Source organism: Octodon degus, unplaced genomic scaffold (genome assembly GCF_000260255.1).
Source record: "Octodon degus isolate 3935 unplaced genomic scaffold, OctDeg1.0 scaffold00027, whole genome shotgun sequence".
In the NCBI taxonomy this organism is placed as follows: domain Eukaryota; kingdom Metazoa; phylum Chordata; class Mammalia; order Rodentia; family Octodontidae; genus Octodon; species Octodon degus.
In genome coordinates, this window is record NW_004524603.1 from 18464799 (window position 1) to 18485097 (window position 20299).

A 20299-nucleotide genomic window follows, 5' to 3' on the forward strand; every position below is an offset into this window, starting at 1 on the left:
GTATTGTGATTGCCCAGACCCTAAGATTTTTTTCTGAGGGAGTCCTCTGCGTAGATTAGGGGCTAACATATTAGCTTCTGGTTCTAAAATAATATTTCCCCAAACTGGCCTTTACAAGCTCCCTGTCTCTTGAGACCTGCCCTCCCTCAGCTTAGAGATGTGTATTTCAGTGCAGTGGTACAGGGCTTCAGATGCAGAAGGCTAACTTCAGCATTATTTCTACTCCATAGGAAACTCTGAGCTCTGTATGAGATTCTGATGTTGCTTTTTCTTTGTGTTCTTTTTGTCTTCTTGCTGCAGGAAAGCAATCTCCCGGGCAGGCCTCCAGCATCTGGCTCCTGCACATCCCCTCAGCCTTCCTATGGCAAACGGTCCAGCGAAGGAGCCCAGAGCGACTCTGGACTGGAGTGTAGGTGTTGGCTTTTACACTTCCGGATCATTCCAGTTGCATGTTATGCTTTTCTTCTCAATTGAAAGATTATTATCATTGCCAGAAAGACTAACTAGATAACGTCTCTAGATATCTAAGCCATAACTCTATCTCTAAGCTCCTAGGGACACAACTCTTTCACTGCAGTCAGATGTGTTCAAGACTAAAATAAAAACTTCACGAAGCACTTAAAAAGATATAGCCTGGCCTTCCAGGTGTGAGATTAAAAAGGACCTTGTGCACATGCATTATTGGCTTCTGCCAAGCTGATGAAATGATGTTGCCCTTAGCAACATCAGAGGAAAGGAATCCCTTTCCCATGTCAGTCTAGTTCTTTGGGGTATCTTTTGTTCCTACAGATTGTCTCACTCTATATTCTAGGCATTTCCCATGCTCCTCTGGTTTCTACTTTCTTTCCCACTCCGAAGGCAGGCGATGCTGACAACCGCATTCGGTAATACTATCTGGTGTCGACATGTTAACCAGAACACACACCCATGGAGCCTGTTGACTTAATCTGAAAGTCACAGGCTCAGATCTGGACTCAGCTAGAGTCTACTCACTGAGACTCTTTGGTAGCTGCGTTCTTGGTTGATGATGTCTGTAACTGTGCACCGTGGTTAGAGAAGGTGGGGCCTTTCCTGATGCAAGAGAGGAACTGCATGCACCCAAGGAGGGCTGCTCTGAAGTTTTGCCATTCTGTCTTATTTATTTATTTATTTATTTATTTATTTATTTATTTCATTTATTTTTTTATTTTTTAGGGAAGGGTCTGCAGGGTATTCAGGGTCTCACTACTAGATTGGACTCATAGAGATCCACCTGTCTACAGCCTCCCAAGAGCTGGGATTACGGGCGCGTGCCACCACGCCCAGTCTCAATTGCCATGTCAGCATGCCCAGGGAGTGGGGCCAGCATGTCAAGCTCAGGGCTCGAACCCCCATTCCCTGCACCTGCTTGCAGGTGCTTTAACAACTGAGCTATTTGGCTGGCCCTTGCCATTCTGTCTTGACAGCAAGCTTTGTTTAGTGTTTTTCATTAAGCTTGAAGGGACAGGATAATCCATAATCTTTGTCTGTTTTAGGAAAGAGAATAGTGGAGTGGGGAAAGGGAGAGAATGTTTAAAATTTAAGTGAAAACATAAAAATCTTATGTATTAGGGCTAGTGAGGTAGCTCAGCAGACTAAGTGCCTGCTTAGGCAAGTGCAGGGACTGGCGTTCGATCCCAGCACCACATGCCCATGCTGGCCCCACCACTGGGCATGCTGAGCTGGCCCCAGAGATGGGGCATGGTGACCCATGCCTGTAATCCCAGTGCTGGGAGGCTGAAAACGAGAATCACTATGAGTCTGAGCTGGGTAGCAAGACCCTGTGCCAAATACATGGGGTGTCATGTGCTATAATAATACAAGCATACATTGTATAATATTTAGAATGGGACAAATATATTTACTTAAATTTTTGCTATGTATTTATGGTAAAAAATATTCGCACACTTTTCTTCTAGCTTTTGAAACATAGTGGATATTTTCACAATTCAATATTATCCTCTTGTGAACGAGCATGTGAGCATGTTTGAGGCTTGTTATCCTTAGTACCACTGGCCAACCTTTTGTCACTTGTCCCACCCCTGTGTTCTCTGCAGCACCCGGCAACCACCATTCTGCTCTCAGCTTCTGTGAGACTGCATAGCACTTGTTATTTTGTGCCTGGCCTATTTCACTATAATGACAGAAGTTCCTTTTTTTTTTTTTTTTTTTTTTTTTTCTTGTATTTTTAGGGAAGGATCTACAGGGTGCTCAGGGTCTCACTACTAGATTTCAGACTCATAGTGATCTGCCTGTTTACAGCCTTCCAAGAGCTGGGAGTACAGGCGTGCGCCACCACGCCCAATCTCAATTGCCCTCCCAGCATGCACCCGGAGTGGGGCCAGCATAGCAGGCCTTAGGACCAAAGGCCCTGGCCCGTGCACCTGCTTGCAGGGGCTTTAATCCGCTGAGCTATTTGGATAGCCCCTATCCATGTTTTTGCAACCGACAGAATATCATGCTTTTAGAGGCTGAATAGTATTCTATCATATGCATGCGCCAGATTTCCTTTATCTATTTGTCACCGAGTGTCAGCAGAATGACTGTTGACATTCCTTGACTGTTACACATAGTGTCGCAGTGAGCCCAGAAGTGCACATGTCTCCCACATGCAGATTTCCCTTCTTTTAGATACGAGGCTGATCATATGCTGCTCTATTTTTCAAATTTTTTGAGGAATGTCTTCAGCTCATCAGTAGCATAATGGCTATGCTGGTTTATGTTTCCTCCAAGTTTTCCTTTTTTCTCTACGTGTTTCGTAGATGATGTTATGCTTTGTTTTTGGATGAGAGCATTTTTACTGGGGAACAGGCAGGGTGATATCTCATTGTGGTTTGGCTTGTGTCTCCCTGATGCTTAGTAATTTCAGCCATTTTTCACATATGTGTGTTGATCATGCAAAATTTAGATCTATTGCCCATTCAAAAATTGAGTTATTTGGCTTTTTGTGGTATTGAATTTTCTTTTGAGTTCCTTGAACACTCTGGATGTTACCCTCTTGTTATTTGTGTAGTGTGAACATATATTCTCTCATTCTCTAGGTTATCTCTCCCCTCTGCTGTCTCTTTTACTGTGCAGAAGCATTTGAGTTTTGGATAAGGCAGTTAGGATACTTTGGATTTTATTCTGTCCTTTTCTGGATTTTTCCCAAACATTCCTTGCCCATTTCAGTGTCCTGAACTACTTTCCCTATGTTTCCTATTAGCAGTTTCATATCTTAAATCTTTAGTGCATTTAGAGTTGATTTTGTAACGGATGAGAAATAAGATTTATTCTGCTCTGCTTGTAAACATCCAATTTTCCTAGCATAACTTATTGAAAAGGCTGTCATTTCTCCAGTATGTGTTCTCAGCACTTTGGTTGAAAATTAGCTGAATGTAAGTGTATTTTCAAAGAATAGAAGCCATGATGTAACCGCCTCTGTAACATTTTCCTGTCCTGCAGCACATACTTGACATTCTTTTTACATTCTGAACACATACCAGTGCAACTGCTGCTTATGCTTATGAAGTATCTGGCAAAAGACTAGATGTAATTGAAGTGTAACTTCCTGCTTGATGGAGAAGATATTATTCTGAGAGTCTTCAGATACTACCTGAGTGGTGTCTAGGGGGAGTATTCCTTTTCTGGAGCTTCCCTTTATCTTAGGGCAGCAAGAACGGAGTGTGAGATAGAGTTACGATAGCACAATATAGGATAAGTGTGTTAAAGAGTATGCTTTAATCACTGTACATGCAAGAGTATATGTACTCAAGTGTCTATATAATTAAGAGGAATTAGTGGTATAAACAGCTAAATAAAATTGAAGAGGGATATGCATGCAACAGGGATGAGTATGTTATGGCTGAAACACTGACAAAAATTAGCTTAATATTCATGATGGTCCAGATAGTCCCCTGACTTAAAGCAGAAGGACCCTGTTTGAGCTGTTAACATCCTAAAGGGGGACAGCTTAAATCATGAGGTTAGGGACATTCATTGTATCCATTCTCTGTCCCTTGCATGAAGTCAGCAAAGTTCTTGTCTTCCTTTGTAGAAGGGGATAATTGTAGCTTCTCCTTTGATATAACTTCTTCAGTGTTTTTAGCACCAAAGTTTGACAGTATGTATGAAAGTTTTTGTGAACTGTGGCCATCTGTAGAAAGTTTTTGTGAGCTGTGGCCATCTGTAGTTGTATTTATTCAGATCGAAAATAAATGATGGATCTCTTAATTCATCAAACGTTTGTTGGGTGCTTGCTTTGTTCTAGCATATGTGTGGGTTCCTTGGGCTTATGGGGTGAAGAAGATATGAGCTCTGCCTCCAATGAGTGTAGACTTCAGCAGGAAGAAAACAAAGCCAGGAGCCAGAGCATGGGGCAGGGGTGATGCCTAGAACAGCGAAGCCCAGAGGAAATCATTGAGATGGGACGGAAGACCCTTGTCCCTTGTGATGTCAAGCATGTTGGTGCCCTGCTTGAGCCAGCATTTGGGTAGAAAGTGTAGTTTCCTGATTTTGGCAGAGAGATATGTATTCTAATATTTATAAAAATGGTATTTTTGGCTAGTGGTGGATGGCTGCAGGATGGAATAAGGAAGCCTATGAGAACTAGAGCTGGGTTGGAGTGCAGTGGTCTTTGGTTTCTCTCTCTCTGTCCCTGTGCTTTGATTGTGGGCTTCCCAGACGGTGGTCTGTTGAAATTACAGCACAGTAGAAAACGCTTGGGGAATATTTCACAAAGGAAGAAAACTGGAAAGCCCTGGGGTGCTCCATCTGAGGGCTTTGTTAGAGAGCTGATGTGTAGGGATTTAGGGGATGTTGCTATGCACACACCGTGTTTGTAGGCTAATAGTGGTGTTAGCAAACAGAAGCAAGCTAGAATAGCTGTTATGCTTCTTTATTAGGGTCAGAAAAACACTTGTTTCTGAAGAGGAAGCAGACTGTTAAAAACATGTTATGCCTTTGTTTCTTTCTCTGTTTCTTTGTTTCCTTTCGTTCTTTCTTTCTTTCTTTCTTTCTTTCTTTCTTTCTTTCTTTCTTTCTTTCTTCCTTCCTTCCTTCCTTCCTTCCTTCCTTCCATCCAAGACTTTAGATTACTTACTTTTGCTCCAAAACATTTGGCTCTTACTACTTAATGTACTTCTCAGCAATTTCATCGATATCATGTGAGTCTACTCTTCTGCTCAAAGAACAATAATCAGGGATTTCTCTCCTTTGTCTTGGAATTTTCCCATTTCTTGCCCCCTCAACTGGTGTGGTTTCCTGTGGCAATGCAGTAAGACAACTTTCCTTGTACCACAAGCCCTGTCTTCTGCACTCCATGTCTAACAATGATCAATCTTTCCTTATTCAGTACTGCTCTTAGGAGGGCTGATGAAGCCTAGGGCTTCTTAGGAGTCTATGCAATAAGAGGAGGATGGCAAAAATTAAATGTAAATGAGCTGTGATGGGTAGCTCAGGGACAGAGTGTTTCTCCGGAATACATGAGGCCTGGATTCAATCTTCAGCACTGCAAATAATAATAATAATAATAATAATAATAATAATAATAATAATAATAATTTAACATCAAATTAAAATAGAGGCCCTGATTACGTACCTTGGGTGAGGAAAAGTGTACTAAATAATATTTCTGTGGGTCGTAAGCACAGTGGAAGACTGGGGCACCAGGACAGAGGAGACTTCCTCTTTCTTCTCCCTATCCCTCTCTATTGGGTCAACATTCTCTTTGTTCTGCAATCCTTTGGCTCAAGAAGATGGAAATCATCTTGAGGCTTTTAATACAGTGACCCTTTGCTCATGTCACCTATACTTGACTTGTTTCTCCAGTAAGGAAACAGATACTAAAGCTGTTTCTGGTTCATCTGAAGTTGTAAGATGCATCAGGAACAACTTGGTGCTAGGATCTTAGCCCTAAGGATTTTTTTTTCCAGTGCCAGAGGCCTTTGCATTGAGGTATGAACCCAGCCCTTTTTATTTTTATTTTGAGACAAGGTCTTGCTAGGTTTCTAAGTTGCCAGGACTGGGAATGAACTTGTGATTTCCTGCTTCAGCCTCTTAGACAGCTGGGATTAGAGACGTGCACCATTGTGCCCAGTTTCAATTTTTTTTTTTTTTTTTTACAAAGGACCCTGTTCTGAATCTAATGTGTGTGCACAGCCCTCAGGAGGGAATTAGATAGTGCCTCAAATATCCTTTTGCAAAGGATTTTGAGAAGTGGGCTCCTGAAACCTGAGAGAACAGTGATTTACGGAGTCAAGACTGTAGTCACCCACACCACTCGGCCCAGAGAATACAATCATCAGACTCACTCTTTTTTTTTTTTAAGATAAGGTCTCACTATGCAGTTTGGGCTAGCTTTGTTCTCACTTTTGTAGCCCCCAGGCTGGCCTTGAACTCTCAGCAATCTGCCTGTCTGAGTGCTGAGATTATAGGTGGTGTGTGCCACCACGCCCATTTCCTAGAGTCACTCTATGCTTTGAGTACCTAAGCTCAGCAGTTGCCTTCAAGTTCCGTTTTTTTGTGTTCTCATTTCCCTCCTTAGTGATAAACACCATCTCTTCATTTTACCATGTTTCTGAAAGCTTACTAACCTTCTTTCCTGTGCTTTTAAAAATGGATTATTATGGTGTGCAGGAGTCTCTGCCACATGCCCACAGCCTCCGTTCCACAATGAGCCATTTACAATAAACACACTCACGGCCAGGGCGTAGCTTCTCCCCATGGGTATCCCTGATAGAGCCCTTGAAGGTGATGCTTGAAAGGTACCTGAGTCAGTCCTCACTGCAGTGCCTGAATCGTCTAAGGACAACAGTGGACCTGGGCTGAGCCCACTGTGGAACTGCCCTTTTCCATACACATTTCTTCTCTTGGTCTCTGTCAAGCCATGCTCATTTTTTCATCAACCAATTCTGCTTATTTCATTCATCCTTTGTTTTGGTTCCTCCATAACAGCTCTAGCATCGTATTAGGAACCTTACAGCCTGTTAATATTTTTCATTTGACTTGCTGGAGGCCCCCAGTGAGACTGCAGACTACTGTAAAAGAGAGGCAGCGTCTTCTGCTTTCTCTCTTCAGGATTCTGTGGAGAGCGCAGAACCGCAGGCCTAATAGCTGCCTGGTGACTGATTTAGGGCAAGAACTGATTACAGCTTTCCTGCTCAATCAGTTAGAAGGGGCCATATCACTGAGGATTGACTGGCACTCAGATCATCTTCAGTTCCTGAAAGGCTTGATCAACACAAATCTAAAGCCTACTTGAAAATAATTGTTCTATGTTATTTTAATGCCAGGTAATTCTTTTTAAATTTCTCCCTGATACAGTACATTGTGTTAGGTAATAGAACACAAAAAAAGTTGTTTGTGTCCTTCATTCCTTCTAATAGTGCCCCCCCCCCCCCCCCCCGTTCACTTTTCCAGTGACAATCACAGAGGCCCTTCACTCTAACACCGTAGGATGCATGCAGTAAAGACAGTTTAGGAAAAAATAAATTAAGCTAAATTACTAGAAAGGAAAGAAACAAGGCTCTAAAAGGGAAAAAAAAAAAATCATCTCTGGGCCGGGTTCCAAGTTCCCAGTTTAGAGTGAGTTAGCCCATTTAGAAGAATGTCTGTTGCGTAGACAGTGTGTGTCTTCTCTTAAATGTCACGTGACTCCCCAGCGACGGAGATTTAGTTTGTACGTTGTGGTCTCCGATTTTAGTACTGTAGCAGAAAGCACAAGAAGTGGGCTTCCCCACTGTCCTCACAGCTTTATAATTTGTTTTTAACGATTACACTGTACACCCCAGGACAACAGAGGGAAGGTCCACCCAAAGTCTTTCTGAAAGGCATTTTGGTTTTAAGCCTAACACGCTGATTTCAGTTCATTTTAGTTTGCTTTACCCATCGGATCCTCTCATCCCAACCACTGTGTAAAACAGAGCCTTGGCACAAACAAAACCAGATTCTCTAATCCAGACCCCTCTTCTTTTCCTTTCATAAACAGTGCTAAAGCAATCAGCACTTTCTCCTAGGCAGAAAACATAACGCAGCACATTGCCTCACAGTTTGGTTCAGGGACAAGATTAGGGAACCAGAGTCTTCACGCGGGATTGGTCTAAACTGGGTTAAGAAACTAGGTCATTTTATCTTTAGAACGTGAATGAAAATCCTGGAAGGGACGGGGTTGTATGTATGTGTCCATTGTGCATGCTTGTGCGTGCGTGCGTGCTCGGATGCGCATGCGTGCACATGAGTGCAGGGACATTTTTTTTCGTTTCAGCCCTGAGGAAACCTGGGTCTTCTTTCCAAGCTTAGGGTGTATGGCTCTTCCTCAGGATAAGTACAGTAAGTAACCTGAGGGAGATGAAGATAATGAAAGAAAACCTAGACAAAAATAAAAGCAAAGACAGGAGGCCTGTATTAGTTGTGTAATCTACATAGTTGTAAATAAAAGATTCACACATATAATGACCCAATGGAATAATATCTTGTTTCTTACCCAGTTCATAGACTAGGGCTACTCCAAGGGTTGGGTGGGGATGTCCGTTCTTTCATAGCTATTCAGGGATATCTGCTGACTGATGTTGTGACGTCTCACCAGAAGGCTTCCAAAATCTTTTCAGGGGCTACCTTCCCGCTAACCATTCTGAGAAATAGCATGGAGAGATGGTTATGGGAAGCCTTTATGGACTAAGCCTGGAACTTCTGCTCATGGTCCACTGGTGAGAATTTGGTTCCATAGCTACATCTAACTGCAAAGGAGGCTGGGAATATGATCTACCAGGGTGTCCAGGAAGAAGGAAAAATTATTTTGGTGAATGAAAGGCTTGGTCATGAAGATCAAGAAGAGAAACTTGGGTTAGGGGCAGATGGAAAACTGGAAAGTAATAGCAACAACAAGAATAGCTATAATGAATACCTATGAACTTCTTATTGTATGCACAGCATTGGGCAGTTTGCATTTCTTAAATGTCACTTGATTTTAGGAGGGAGGAATAACTATTTTTATAATTTTCCTGATGAGTAAAATTGAGGTGAGAAAGTAAGAGAGGCTCTAAGTCATTTGGCTATAAGGAGTCTATTTTCTTTGTTCCAGAGTTCATGTTCATTCACATGATGCTAGAGAAAACTTGACTAAAAATGTAGGGAGTGAACTAAACTACTTGATTTGTCTCCTTAGGGTAATCTCTCTCAGACTAGATACCTTATGCAGAATTCAGGGGTCCCTATTCCTAAGACCACCTCACTTTTGACATCACCTTCGAGTTTGGCATTTCTTAAGACCATACTCAGGTGAAGATTTACAAGACAGAAACATACAACTCACTAAAGCTGGTACATTCACCCAGTGGAGTTGGGGACTGAGCAAATGCATGAAGTGACACATGTGGAGTGTTTTCAACCATGGAACGTCCCTGAAACTTTGGTGTTTGGGCCTAACCTTCAGTTCATCTGAAGGTCAGGCTGATACCATCTTGCCAGTGTTCCCAGGAAATAAAATACCATATTTACATCTTACAGTTTATCACTCTAAAATAACATACATCTCAAATAACTATTTAATTTCATTCCTCAGAGTTGGGTATAATGGGAATGTCTTTTCATCAGTTTATTCAGTGATCTTCATATTTCATCTTTTTTAGTTACCATTTTTAAAGCCTCTTCTGTTGCCAGGCACTAAATTAGTTCCTGCACATTTAATAGGCACAAGTTTTTAAGCATCTATCATAAGAGAAATTGTTCAATAATCACACTACTCATTCCTGACTAAGATAAATTACGATAAGAGAAGATGGTTTTATGACAGAAACTTACAAAATAACTTGACTTAGACTTTAAGATCATTGAGGTTACTTTTGTCCTGGTGATCAAAATGTGAATAAAAATTAAACAGAGAGAGTCATAGTGGAAGTAGGCAGGTTAGATAAAGAAACAGAACAGACAGTGAACATCTTTGATATGTGAAGATTTGGATAGAGTTTGTATTTAGTGTGAAATATGCCATTATTGACGTCAGGAGAAACTAAGTTTTAGGCAAAAGAGCATCAAACTTATTGAACCTGAGTATCTTCTTAGCCTGCTTAAAAAGGAGCAAGGAGATGCTTGTAAGTCAAGCCAACCTTGGAGAAGTATGAGAGGAAAGGAAGGAAGAGGAATAGGTAATCAGAGAACTGAGAGGTAGGAAAAGAAGTGAACATGATACCCAAGGGTCCTCAAAGTGGAGAAAGGAATAGCATGGATCTCTCTGTAGCTACCAACCATAGGTAGCTCATGAAAAGCTCTGGGAAAAAGTGACATGATCACATGGACATTTCAGTTACTTTGCTTGCTGTCTGGAAAACAGACCATGAGGTGTCAAGAGTAGAGCAGGGACACCAGGGTGGGTGTGGGTGTGCTGGAGTGCTCCCAGGCAGAACTGTCAGCAAGAGCGGAAGTGATGAGACATGGTTGAGCTTTAAATGCAGTTGGAATCTGCGATAACTAAGGTCAGCTATGGAAGGTATGTGAGAGAGAAATACTGTACCTAGGATGACTGCAAAATTTATAGCCTCTGCAAGAAGAATGGAAATGTTGGCTGGGGAGGTAGGTAGCTCAGTGGTCTAAGTGCCTGCATGGCAAGCGTGAGGACCCCAGTTTGATCCCTGGAACCACATACCATGCCAGTACACCTTTAATCCCAGTGCTGGGGAGACTGAGACAGAAGGATCACTATGAGTCTGAGCTGCATAGCAAGACCCTGTACCAAATCAATCATCAATCAATCAATAAATAGTTAAAGAATGGAAATGCTGTCTAGTGAAAATTCAAGGAGAAGATTCTAGTAAGAGCAAGTCAAGGATCAAATCAAGAAATTTTCATGAGTGTGGAATTTTGAGATGCTCCATGTGTCTTTAGGTGGAAATTCTGAGAGGGAGTTCTTTCATGAATCCGAATTTCAAAGAAGAGGTGGATGCTGTGTGAATAATTTGAGAAGCAATGAGTGCTTGAGAGCTAAAGCCCCGAGGACGGAATGCAATAAGGACTCAGTGTTGATGGAGGAGGGGAGAGATGTGAGCGCTGTTGTGGAATATTCCGATGTCGAGAAATGCTGAGTGCAGGGCAGGTCCAACAAAGAAGAGGGAAAAGGAGTGGCCACTGAGGAGCAAGGGAAGCAAAACTAGTAGAAGAAAGTGTCTCTAGGGGAAAGGATGAGTTGTCTCTGTCAAAGCTGTTGATCATGATGGAGACTCAGCCTCTGGATTCAGCCCCGGAAGTGACTGGTGATCATAACAAGAGTAATTACAATAGAAATGAAGGAAGAAAGCTTAATGGGGTTGGGTTCAGAAAACAATGGACATGCAGTCATGGTGGACTGCAAACGTGTGCTAGTGAGATCCAAACTGGAGAAGTCTATTGGAATGGAAAACAGGTAGAGGTCGAAAATAAGGAGAATTATTAATTGAAGTTTTCTAGCAAAGGGGAACAATAAGTACACATAGATGTGAGGCTGAAGAAATAAAATGACACTGTCTATCTATCTATCATCTATCTATCTATCATCTATCTATCTATCTATCTATCTATCTATCTATCTATCATCTATCTATCTATCTGTCATTTCTTCTGCCCTTATTTTTATGTAGAGTGGTAGTCATAATAGATAGTAAATTTTGAATGACATTTTTCTTCACTTTACTTTATACAGTTTTCCCTATGACCATTGTCCATATTTGTACTTCTTGATGATAACTGTGTTGCTTTGTGTATGGCCCCGTTTCTTGTAACCACTCTCTTCTGAGCACCTGTCATGTCTTTTTCTGTAAACATCCCATTGCATGGCTTCTTCTTTCCTTTCTTGTCCTCTCTCACCTTCTCATCTTCCTGTGATTGTACAAGATAGAGCAGTATCTAGCATAACAGATCCTCCCACCCAGACAAGTTCTAGAATCCATTCTCTTAAACTCTGAAAGAGGTAGGGTGAATTGGATTCACGGGGCCCAACGTCTCTCACGCGTTAGAATCATCCTGGGGACTTAGGATGATGCTGACGCAGAGGATTCATTGACGCACATTCCCTGGGAAGTGTTTTTAAACACTTGGCAGATCTCTGCAGAGTTGAGAACCAGTGTGCTAAGACAGCTGGGGCAGCACACAATAAAGCTTCCATCTTCCCCTTTCCCACTTTTCTTTCTCAGAGGTCTCTGTCTTTTAAATTAGGTTCCTACCCAAGAGTGAGGCAAGCTGATCTTGGCAGTCCTGCTGTACCCACATCTTAGGCTAGGTTGACCAGCAAGGCCCTGGAAGGTTGCAGGTGCTGTGTGGTGGGGCAAGGACCCATGAGACTGCCTCCTGGCTTGGTTGGTCATAGGTTGATGGGGTGTCTGCAAGCTTCTGGCTCCCCAAGTCTTGTCTGCTGTTCCCTGCTTCCTTGACCTTACAAAATATAGCTCCCTCTCAGCCTAGATGGAAATTGTCTTTTTTTTTTTTTAACCTTTGCCTATTGCAGCATTTCACACCTCACTTTAAAATATTTGTTGGGATTTTTGCTTTGATTCTTTCTTTAATATTTTCTGCTATCACAGTGTGTTAAGTTTCTGTCTTCTACCGCACATTCCAGTGCCTGGCACTGATGGCAAAGAATGAATGTTTGCTGAGTGAATTAAGGAATCATAAAAAGGTCTTGTTTTGTATAATTGTGTATAAATTAAAGTTGGATGATAAGTTGGGTGATAAAGTTGGATGATAAGAATATTTTGGATTGTGAAGATAAATTTCTTTAAGAGACTTTAGAAACAAGTACCTTGGCATTGTATTTTCTTTTTTTTTTTTTTTAAATGTATTTAGTACAAGGTCTACAGGCTCTCACTATACAGATTGGAGTGATCCTCCTGTTTTTAGCCTCCCAAGCGCTGGGATTACAGGTGTGTTCCACCACACCCAGTCTCATATTGTACTTTCTAATATTGTCATCACCCGTCACTATCTGAGAACCTTTAGGGTTCATCTGCATGGCAGTTGTTCTTTCCTGTTGTTCCACAAAGTTACATGAGCTCCATTTTCCCATTGACTTCTGTGAGCAAAGTGAAGATGCTCTACCACAGAGAAAGGCTAGCAGTGGGGCAGAGAAGGAAGTTTGAGACGTGTCCATCCTTTGACGTCGTGAGTCATGATTCTCATCAGTACTGCTTTCCTTCTAGAGAAGGCATCACATCTCTACCTGGCCTTGTCACTTTGTTCCACTCTTGCAGGTATCATAAGGACCTTGACTGCTTTGGGTGGCAGGCACCCAGATCACAGGCCACGATATGGCATGCAAGTCCTCTTGCCTGAAAATGCAAGAGACTGTAAGCTTCTAAAGGAGAATGTATTCACCCCTCAGCTGGAAACATGCATTTATGTTAAAAGATGGGTGGTGGTTGGTCTCTACTCCAAAAAGAATCACTTGCTTTGCATTTCTGCTTCTCTGTGCTCCAATTCAGGATCCAGAGGGCCATGGTATAGATGTAGCTAAGAGTGTCTCACATAGAAGATGGATTTCTAAATTGCTTGGTTATCCTACAAGACTTTTGATTGAACTCCTCTTCATGGTGGTCTACTCAGGGTGCTAAAATAAGATACCATAGAATGAAGGGCTTGAATAGAAGCCTTTTATTTGGTCCTTGTAGTTCTGAAGGTATTGAAGTGAAAGGTCAAGGTTCTGGCAGGTTCAGCTCCTGGCCAGGGTCTCTTCCGGTTTACAGCCAGTCACTTTCTTGCCCTGTGCTTATGTGGCTTCTCCTGGGTGAGGGCACATGGAGAGAGGGTGATCTCGCCTGTGCCCCCTATTACAAGTATGCTGATTTTGTTAGGAAGGCTCCACCTTGAGGACCCTCTTTTACCCTAAGCCCCTACCTGCTAACAGTATCATGCTGGGAGTTGGTTTTTAACCTATGAATTTTTTAGGGAGCCATAATTCAGTTCACAGCATGCTCCATAAAAAGTAGCTCCTGCCCTGTGTAAAGATTAAAAACAAGAGACATACTCCATAATATCTACAGACTTGGTCTTATTCCTTTATGATCAGTCGAATACAACACTTTACCTAATATCTCAGATACTTTTTCAAGCAAGTAAATGATATCGGTGACCAGTGATGTGCTTTCACCCTTTCCAGGCGATATATGTTAAGAAGGAAGGTGGAATTCTCTTCATCACCATTTAAAGGACAAGGGTCTACCGCCTCTCTGCAGGCTCACGCCGTACACTGTTGGACTTTGGAATTATTGCTCCTTGTAGCATGCTTCATAGCAGCTCTAGTCGCCATTAGCGCTGGCTATTTTTAGGAGCAGTAAAGTTATTCAGTTAGAAAAATTTCAAATAATTGAGTGTAAGGCCTTTTAAACTTGATAAATGTTGGAATTAGTAGACATTTATTATGCTTTGAATACTAAGCGCTTAAACCAAGTTTTAAGAAGCTTCTGACCGTAGAAGTATGATTTCCTGATTGCTGATATAAATAAATGGGTTTTCAGTTTTACTTAAAATTCTTTAACTCTGCTGTCCTCCTTTTTAACTAATTTGCTAAGTCAAGGCAAATTTAAATAGAGTTTTTCTCAGTCTTCATGGAATTTGCAGAGGTGGGCCTGGATAAAGGTTTTACATGGAACTATTTATCATGTTAGTTTCCTTCATTTGTTACATGTTTTAATAATGACTGCACCCATGGAGAAAGCAGTACAGACTTCATCTATTTGTTATAGCTCAGAGTTTTCCAACTGTTTCTTTCTACTTGTAGAATTCAGTAGGATTACGTCCAGTATTACCTTGAGGGGCTCAGTAAGAAGTGTTAGAACTCCTTGGGGTCACTGGCAGTCTTGCACCCCCTTATTCCTGGAGAGATCACTGAAGTGCCTGGATCTTTTCCTTGCAGGAGAATGCCGTGAATGGGGAGCACCTGTGGCTGGAGACCAACGTGTCAGGCGACCTCTGCTACCTGGGGGAGGAGAACTGCCAAGTCCGATTTGCCGTGAGTTGTGGCCTCCGGCTCCCTCAGTGTCTCTCTCTGGGCCTGGGGGTAGTCTCCCTCTTGAAGGCAGAGGCTTGAATTTCCCAAGAGGAGAGTGAAAGAGCCTGTCCTTATGGGATGGGAGACCTCTGAGATGCTTTCATGTTTACACAGTGTATGTGAAGTAAACATGACTTCCACATTGTTGGGTTTAGTGGGCTCAGGACTCAGGCAGGACCCAAAACCCATGAGCTGTTTCCCGAAGATGCTCAGGGCTGGTCTGGGGTTGAGCAGAGGGTGACTGCGAATGAGAGAACCTCACCAGAGGGGGTTAGGGGCTTCAAGTCCTAGTGGAGGAATGTGCAGTGGTGCTGTGGTGTTGTCACTGGGGAGTAAAGGTGGAAAGAGCTCTGTGGGGGTCGTGTAGCTTAGCGGATAATCCAGACTGTGTGCTGGAGGATGTAGACATACTCAGTCAAAGGTCAGAGCAGCTAGAATGTCCTCTGCCTGGTAAAATTCACTTTGTGCTCTGATTTAGAACATTCGGTTGAAAGTTTAAAATTCTTTTCAGGCTGTGTAAAGGAAACCTGGAGGCTATGCAGTGTAGAACAGAGGCATGGGACCTCTAATGCTGAGTAAATGAGCTGCACATTTTTGTTTGGTTTAAAAGGATTGGTCTGAAATCAGTGTAATTTGGGAGTTTAGAATGATAAAGAATAAACAAAAAATATCACTGTTCTTATGTATTTGGGCTAACGGGCTTCAGGCTTTAAATGATAGTACTTTAAAACATTTCTTGGTATGTTGATTATGCATAAGGGAAACTTTTGCATCGAAGTATTGGACCCTAAAATGGCAAGCAACTATGTTTCTGTTAGTAATTAATAAGGAATAAATTGAGTTGTGTCAAAGCTTAGGGAAAATATGTATAGTCACAAGGACTTTTATCTGGTTATTCAAAAAGGCAAAGGTGCAGAACTGAGACATTTTATATAGCTGTATCAGTTTTGACCTCCTAAATATAGGCTTAGTGTCTAACTATAGGTTTTATTTTGGACAACATCGAGGTGTTTTGGAGTCCAAAGGTTGAGTGCAGTCAGGAGTAGTGAGAGCTCAAGGAAAGGCTTGGATTAAGGTAAGTAAATTGGATTTGCCTGTCAATGTTGCTGCTGTGTGGCCCTGAGTATTTGTGAACTTTGGGTCTTGGGCACCTTCTAGCTAAACAAGAGAGTACAATTGCATTAGTTTTAGTTTGGCTTCTAACTCAGGTCTGTAATTAATCATTTACATTTCTTCTGAGCTTATGAATTCAGTTCACTTAAATAGCAGTGTTTCAACTTTATGCATGTGTATTTTTAATTAGAGGATGATTACATGGAATCTGATGAAATTAACCAAATCCATGAGAAAGTCAATTGTTTGGGCTAAAAGTCTATAAATCATGAACTAAAATCAGGGTCTTATTTAACTGAATAGACACTGGTCTGGGGACATCAGAATGTAAAGTGGAACAAAATGAGAGGCGGTGTCACTTGTGCATATACCTTAGGCTAATCCTGCTGCTAACTTGTTACAGAGTTTTTCCTCAACACCCCCTTTGGTCTTTTTCTGATACTCTTTTGGGACATCCATGTGTCACTTCTCTTAACAAATAGATGAATAGATGTATACTAAGTATACCTGGTACCACTAAATGGCCCTGCTATCCACTGGTTGTTTTTGGGTCAGGAGACTTAAAATGGGCATTTTAGGGAGGAGAGTTAGGGAACTGGAGTAAGAAAATTTTATAACCCTGGACCTTCCTCCTAACTCCCTCCATCTTCTTGGTCCAAATCTGGTACATGACGAGCTTTTCTCCAAAAATGTTGATTAAGGGAGTAAGTCAGTGAGGGAGTAGACAACTCCTAGTGTTTCCGCATTATTTCAAGTTCCTAAAGACTCAGTCTGCTCATCTGCCAGGTGGCAAAACACTGCTTTGAGGATTTGATGAGGTAATGGCTGGAAATGGCTCTGCTGGCCTTGTAACAGGAATGACAAGGTAAAAGAAAGAACCAGGGATGGAGGGGAAGGGACAATTTATAGAAGGCCTAGCCACTGTCATTCAAGAGATGAGACAGAATCAGAGCTAGCTAACAGAAAGCCTCTAGGAGAAGTCATCACGTGTGACTGAAATGCGGCCTGTCTGCAGTGGTCATACTTCCTGCCAGTTGGTTTAGGCTGACACGAGTAGTCTCCTGATCCGCTGGCAAGAGAGCCAGTTTATGTGTTTCATAAAATTGATGGTACGTGGTAAAGGCTTTGCACATACAGCAGCTCACCCTCACTGCCTCCTACCATATGCATTCCCTCTTGGGCATTGTGTTTTGGGAGAGATGCCAGCATGCATCAGAGGACCCAAAGGAACACACCCAAAGTGGCTTGGGATGTGGAGGCTGGTTCTGAAGAAAAGTTCACTCACATGAGTTACAGCGTCGTCTGAAGGAGTGAAAGTAGAGTGAGGTCTTCCAGGGCTTGAGGAGCTGCTGTAGAGAACAGAGAACTGACTTTCTGTCCATTTTTAGGCAGGGGGAACCAACTCATAGGTCTGGAAGTCACTGACTCTAACAGTGGATCTCACTCTCTGCTGTCCATGAGCATCTCCTGAGGCTCCGCAAACAATGAAGATCACTATTTCACTCTTTGCTCCAAAAGTTGAATTAGTTAGATACACAGTGGAACTTGGAAATCTGTGACTTCTACAAGCACATAAAATAATCTGGTGCAGGTGGTCCACAAACCTAACTTTGAAAGATACTATGATATGAATACTTTAACACAGAGTTGTCCCACAATGGAACAGTATTGCTGGTGAGATGGGCTCCAAGGAGGTTCTTGTGGATAACATGGACATGGATGACCATATTCCAAGGATATGTTCCTGCTTTGGGCAAGAGTTCAATCACGGTCCATTTCCTCACCAGCCATGCTGTTCTGCCACACCTGCCCGGGCTCTATGACTCAGGTTGGCGTGTGTGTCTACAGATGCATGTAGGAAGGTCTCTGCCGAACATAAAATTAGCATTGCAGCATGGGTGATTTGTGCAGGGCTGAGTTCCTCTGGGTGCAGACACTGGGCTGAAACTCTCTGTGTACCCCACCACAGCATGCTTTCCATCAGAGAGCCCACTTACCAGGGCATTAACTAGTTGTCAGCTTAACTAGTTGTCAGTCTCCACACCCTGAAGCCCCCCGGTGCTGGGTCCTCAACCCACACACACTAATGGAATAAGAACATTATACCTGAAGAAATGTATAGCAAAAAAGCAAGAGTGGTCCTCACGGGGGTTTTAGTTCAGGGTTTTCTGTCTGTAAGCAGGTTGGGGAACTGATCTTTGTACTCTAGTTTTATTATTTTGCCATCGTTTCTCCTTTCCAAACTAATTCAACAAGTATTGCTGATCAGAGAATAAACTTAATCCCCTTCAATAGCTGCACACAGACGTTTAATGGTCTTTCAGGTGGCCGCCTGAGAACTGAAGAAGAAAGTTTTAGAGGTCACCGCGCGCCACATTGAGGCTTCTGTGCAAGCCCTTCTGCAAACTTCCTATGTCCTCTGAAGTCACTGACTTGCTTTCAGTTCCTGCCAGTATCAGCTCTGAAATATTAATTCCAGAGGCAGCCAGCAGCCCTAGCTTCAGAGGACAGAAATTTTAAATGGATGGCCCAATGATCCTGGAAGCTATGGTAACCATCTCAGTAGCTAGGATGCAACTCTACTGTCCTCTTATTAGCAGTCATATCATTGGCAGTCATTGTCACCATCTAAATTGACTTGTTTTGACAACATATTGTATGATCACTTTCTAAGGACACAGACTTTTATACTGTGCTCTATGGTTCAGCAAATGACACAAGGATATATGCCACCCCACATGTCCTTTCCATTTCTCTATATATACAGCTCTGGGGTGCATTTCCCTTCCATGGGTCTTGCTCCTGCCTCTGAGTTTGCTCCTGTTTTCTCTCCACCAGAAATGTCCTCCTCCCCTAGTTACCTAGATCCCAGGTATCTTTCAAAACTGAACTCCAGCCCCACTGTGGTGGAGCTGCCTCTAGGACTTGCTTCACCCTGCACTAATCTCTCCTTCTGTCAAGTCCTCATGACCTTGCTTTGCTGAACTGTGGTGAGGAACGAAAGGCCTGTCTCTGGATGCGAACTCTGTCCCTCTTCCCCCATGCGTACTGCCTGTAGTTTGCTCCTAGTCCTGCATGCATTACCTGGGTATAGTAGGGACAATGGGTAGGCAGTCTTCAAAAGTGATGCTTCAAAAGAAATGAGAATACAATGCATAACTGTGTCCACATGCTTCTTTGACAATACTGTTGTTCAAACCTAAGCTGCAGATAGGTATAAGGCCATTACTTATATTCTATGTGATCTCTTTGATACATTATTTCACCTCTCTTGGTTTTGGTTTCCAGATTTAAAATGTTTTATTAAAATCAATCTCAGTGATTCTCATTTCTGAATGAGCACTACTCTTATTTTGCTTTTGCCTCTTGTTTTTAAAAGTATTGACTTCTAGGCTGGGTCTGCCGTGTCAGAACAGCCAGCATGTAGAATGGGCATGGATATGTTGCATAAAATAACAAGACATCTGTCTAGACGTTCTGTTCACCGTGAAGGTAGAGAGCCACCGATTGCGTTCCTAAGGAGCGTCAGGGCTGGAGAGCTGACCTGAGCTTTGTATCTGGCAGAAAGTAGCAGTTATAGATTGAATTCTGCACTTCAAAAAGATGTGCTGACCTCTGACACCAGGACTGTGGGATGGCCTTACATGGGTGCATCTGCAAAGCCCAGAATGGCCAGGATTGCGGGCTGTGCTCCCGGAAGCTCTGCCTGGCATGGGAGCATCTTCCTCACAGCGCGCAGAAGCAACTGGGTTGAGACCTAAAGTCTGAAATACTGCCTCCTGGTCTGTGAAAAGAGGTGGTTCTGGTGCTCTGACCTATTGAACCCGGTGTGCTTTGTGAGGCAATGCTAGGAGAGTAATGTAGTAGTTGCTTTCGGGTGAGTTACCTCACCCTGCCACAAACAAGATCCAGGATCACACAGGATTACAGGTGTGTGACCGCAGAGGTGCCTCTGAGATAGTCCTGGGTGTTGTGGTGGAGGGGCCCTTGGTTCCTGGGCAAGTGGGAGAGGGGCAGGCAGGTGTCAGGAGGTGAGAGCTGCAGGAAAGAGTAGGTAGCTGGTTAGAGGAGAGGGAGGGAGATGGAGGGGGAGGCAAGGGGGAAGGGAGGGGAGAAGGGAAGGGGGGAGAGGGCGAAGGAGGAAGAGGGAAGGAGAGGGAGAGGAGGGAGAGAGAGGGGGAG

At 42.8% G+C, this 20299-nt stretch overlaps 1 protein-coding gene across 1 annotated transcript in view; it reads left to right on the forward strand.

Moving 5' to 3' along the window:
• The first annotated feature begins 14909 nt into the window (after positions 1 to 14909).
• The window catches only part of Dgki (diacylglycerol kinase iota), a 306437-nt gene continuing 301047 nt past the window's right edge, over positions 14910 to 20299 (forward strand). Inside the window, exon 1 of the mRNA XM_023712766.1 lies at positions 14910 to 14965. The gene's annotated coding sequence lies outside the window, so the exon portion shown is untranslated. The remainder of the gene's footprint in view (positions 14966 to 20299) is intronic.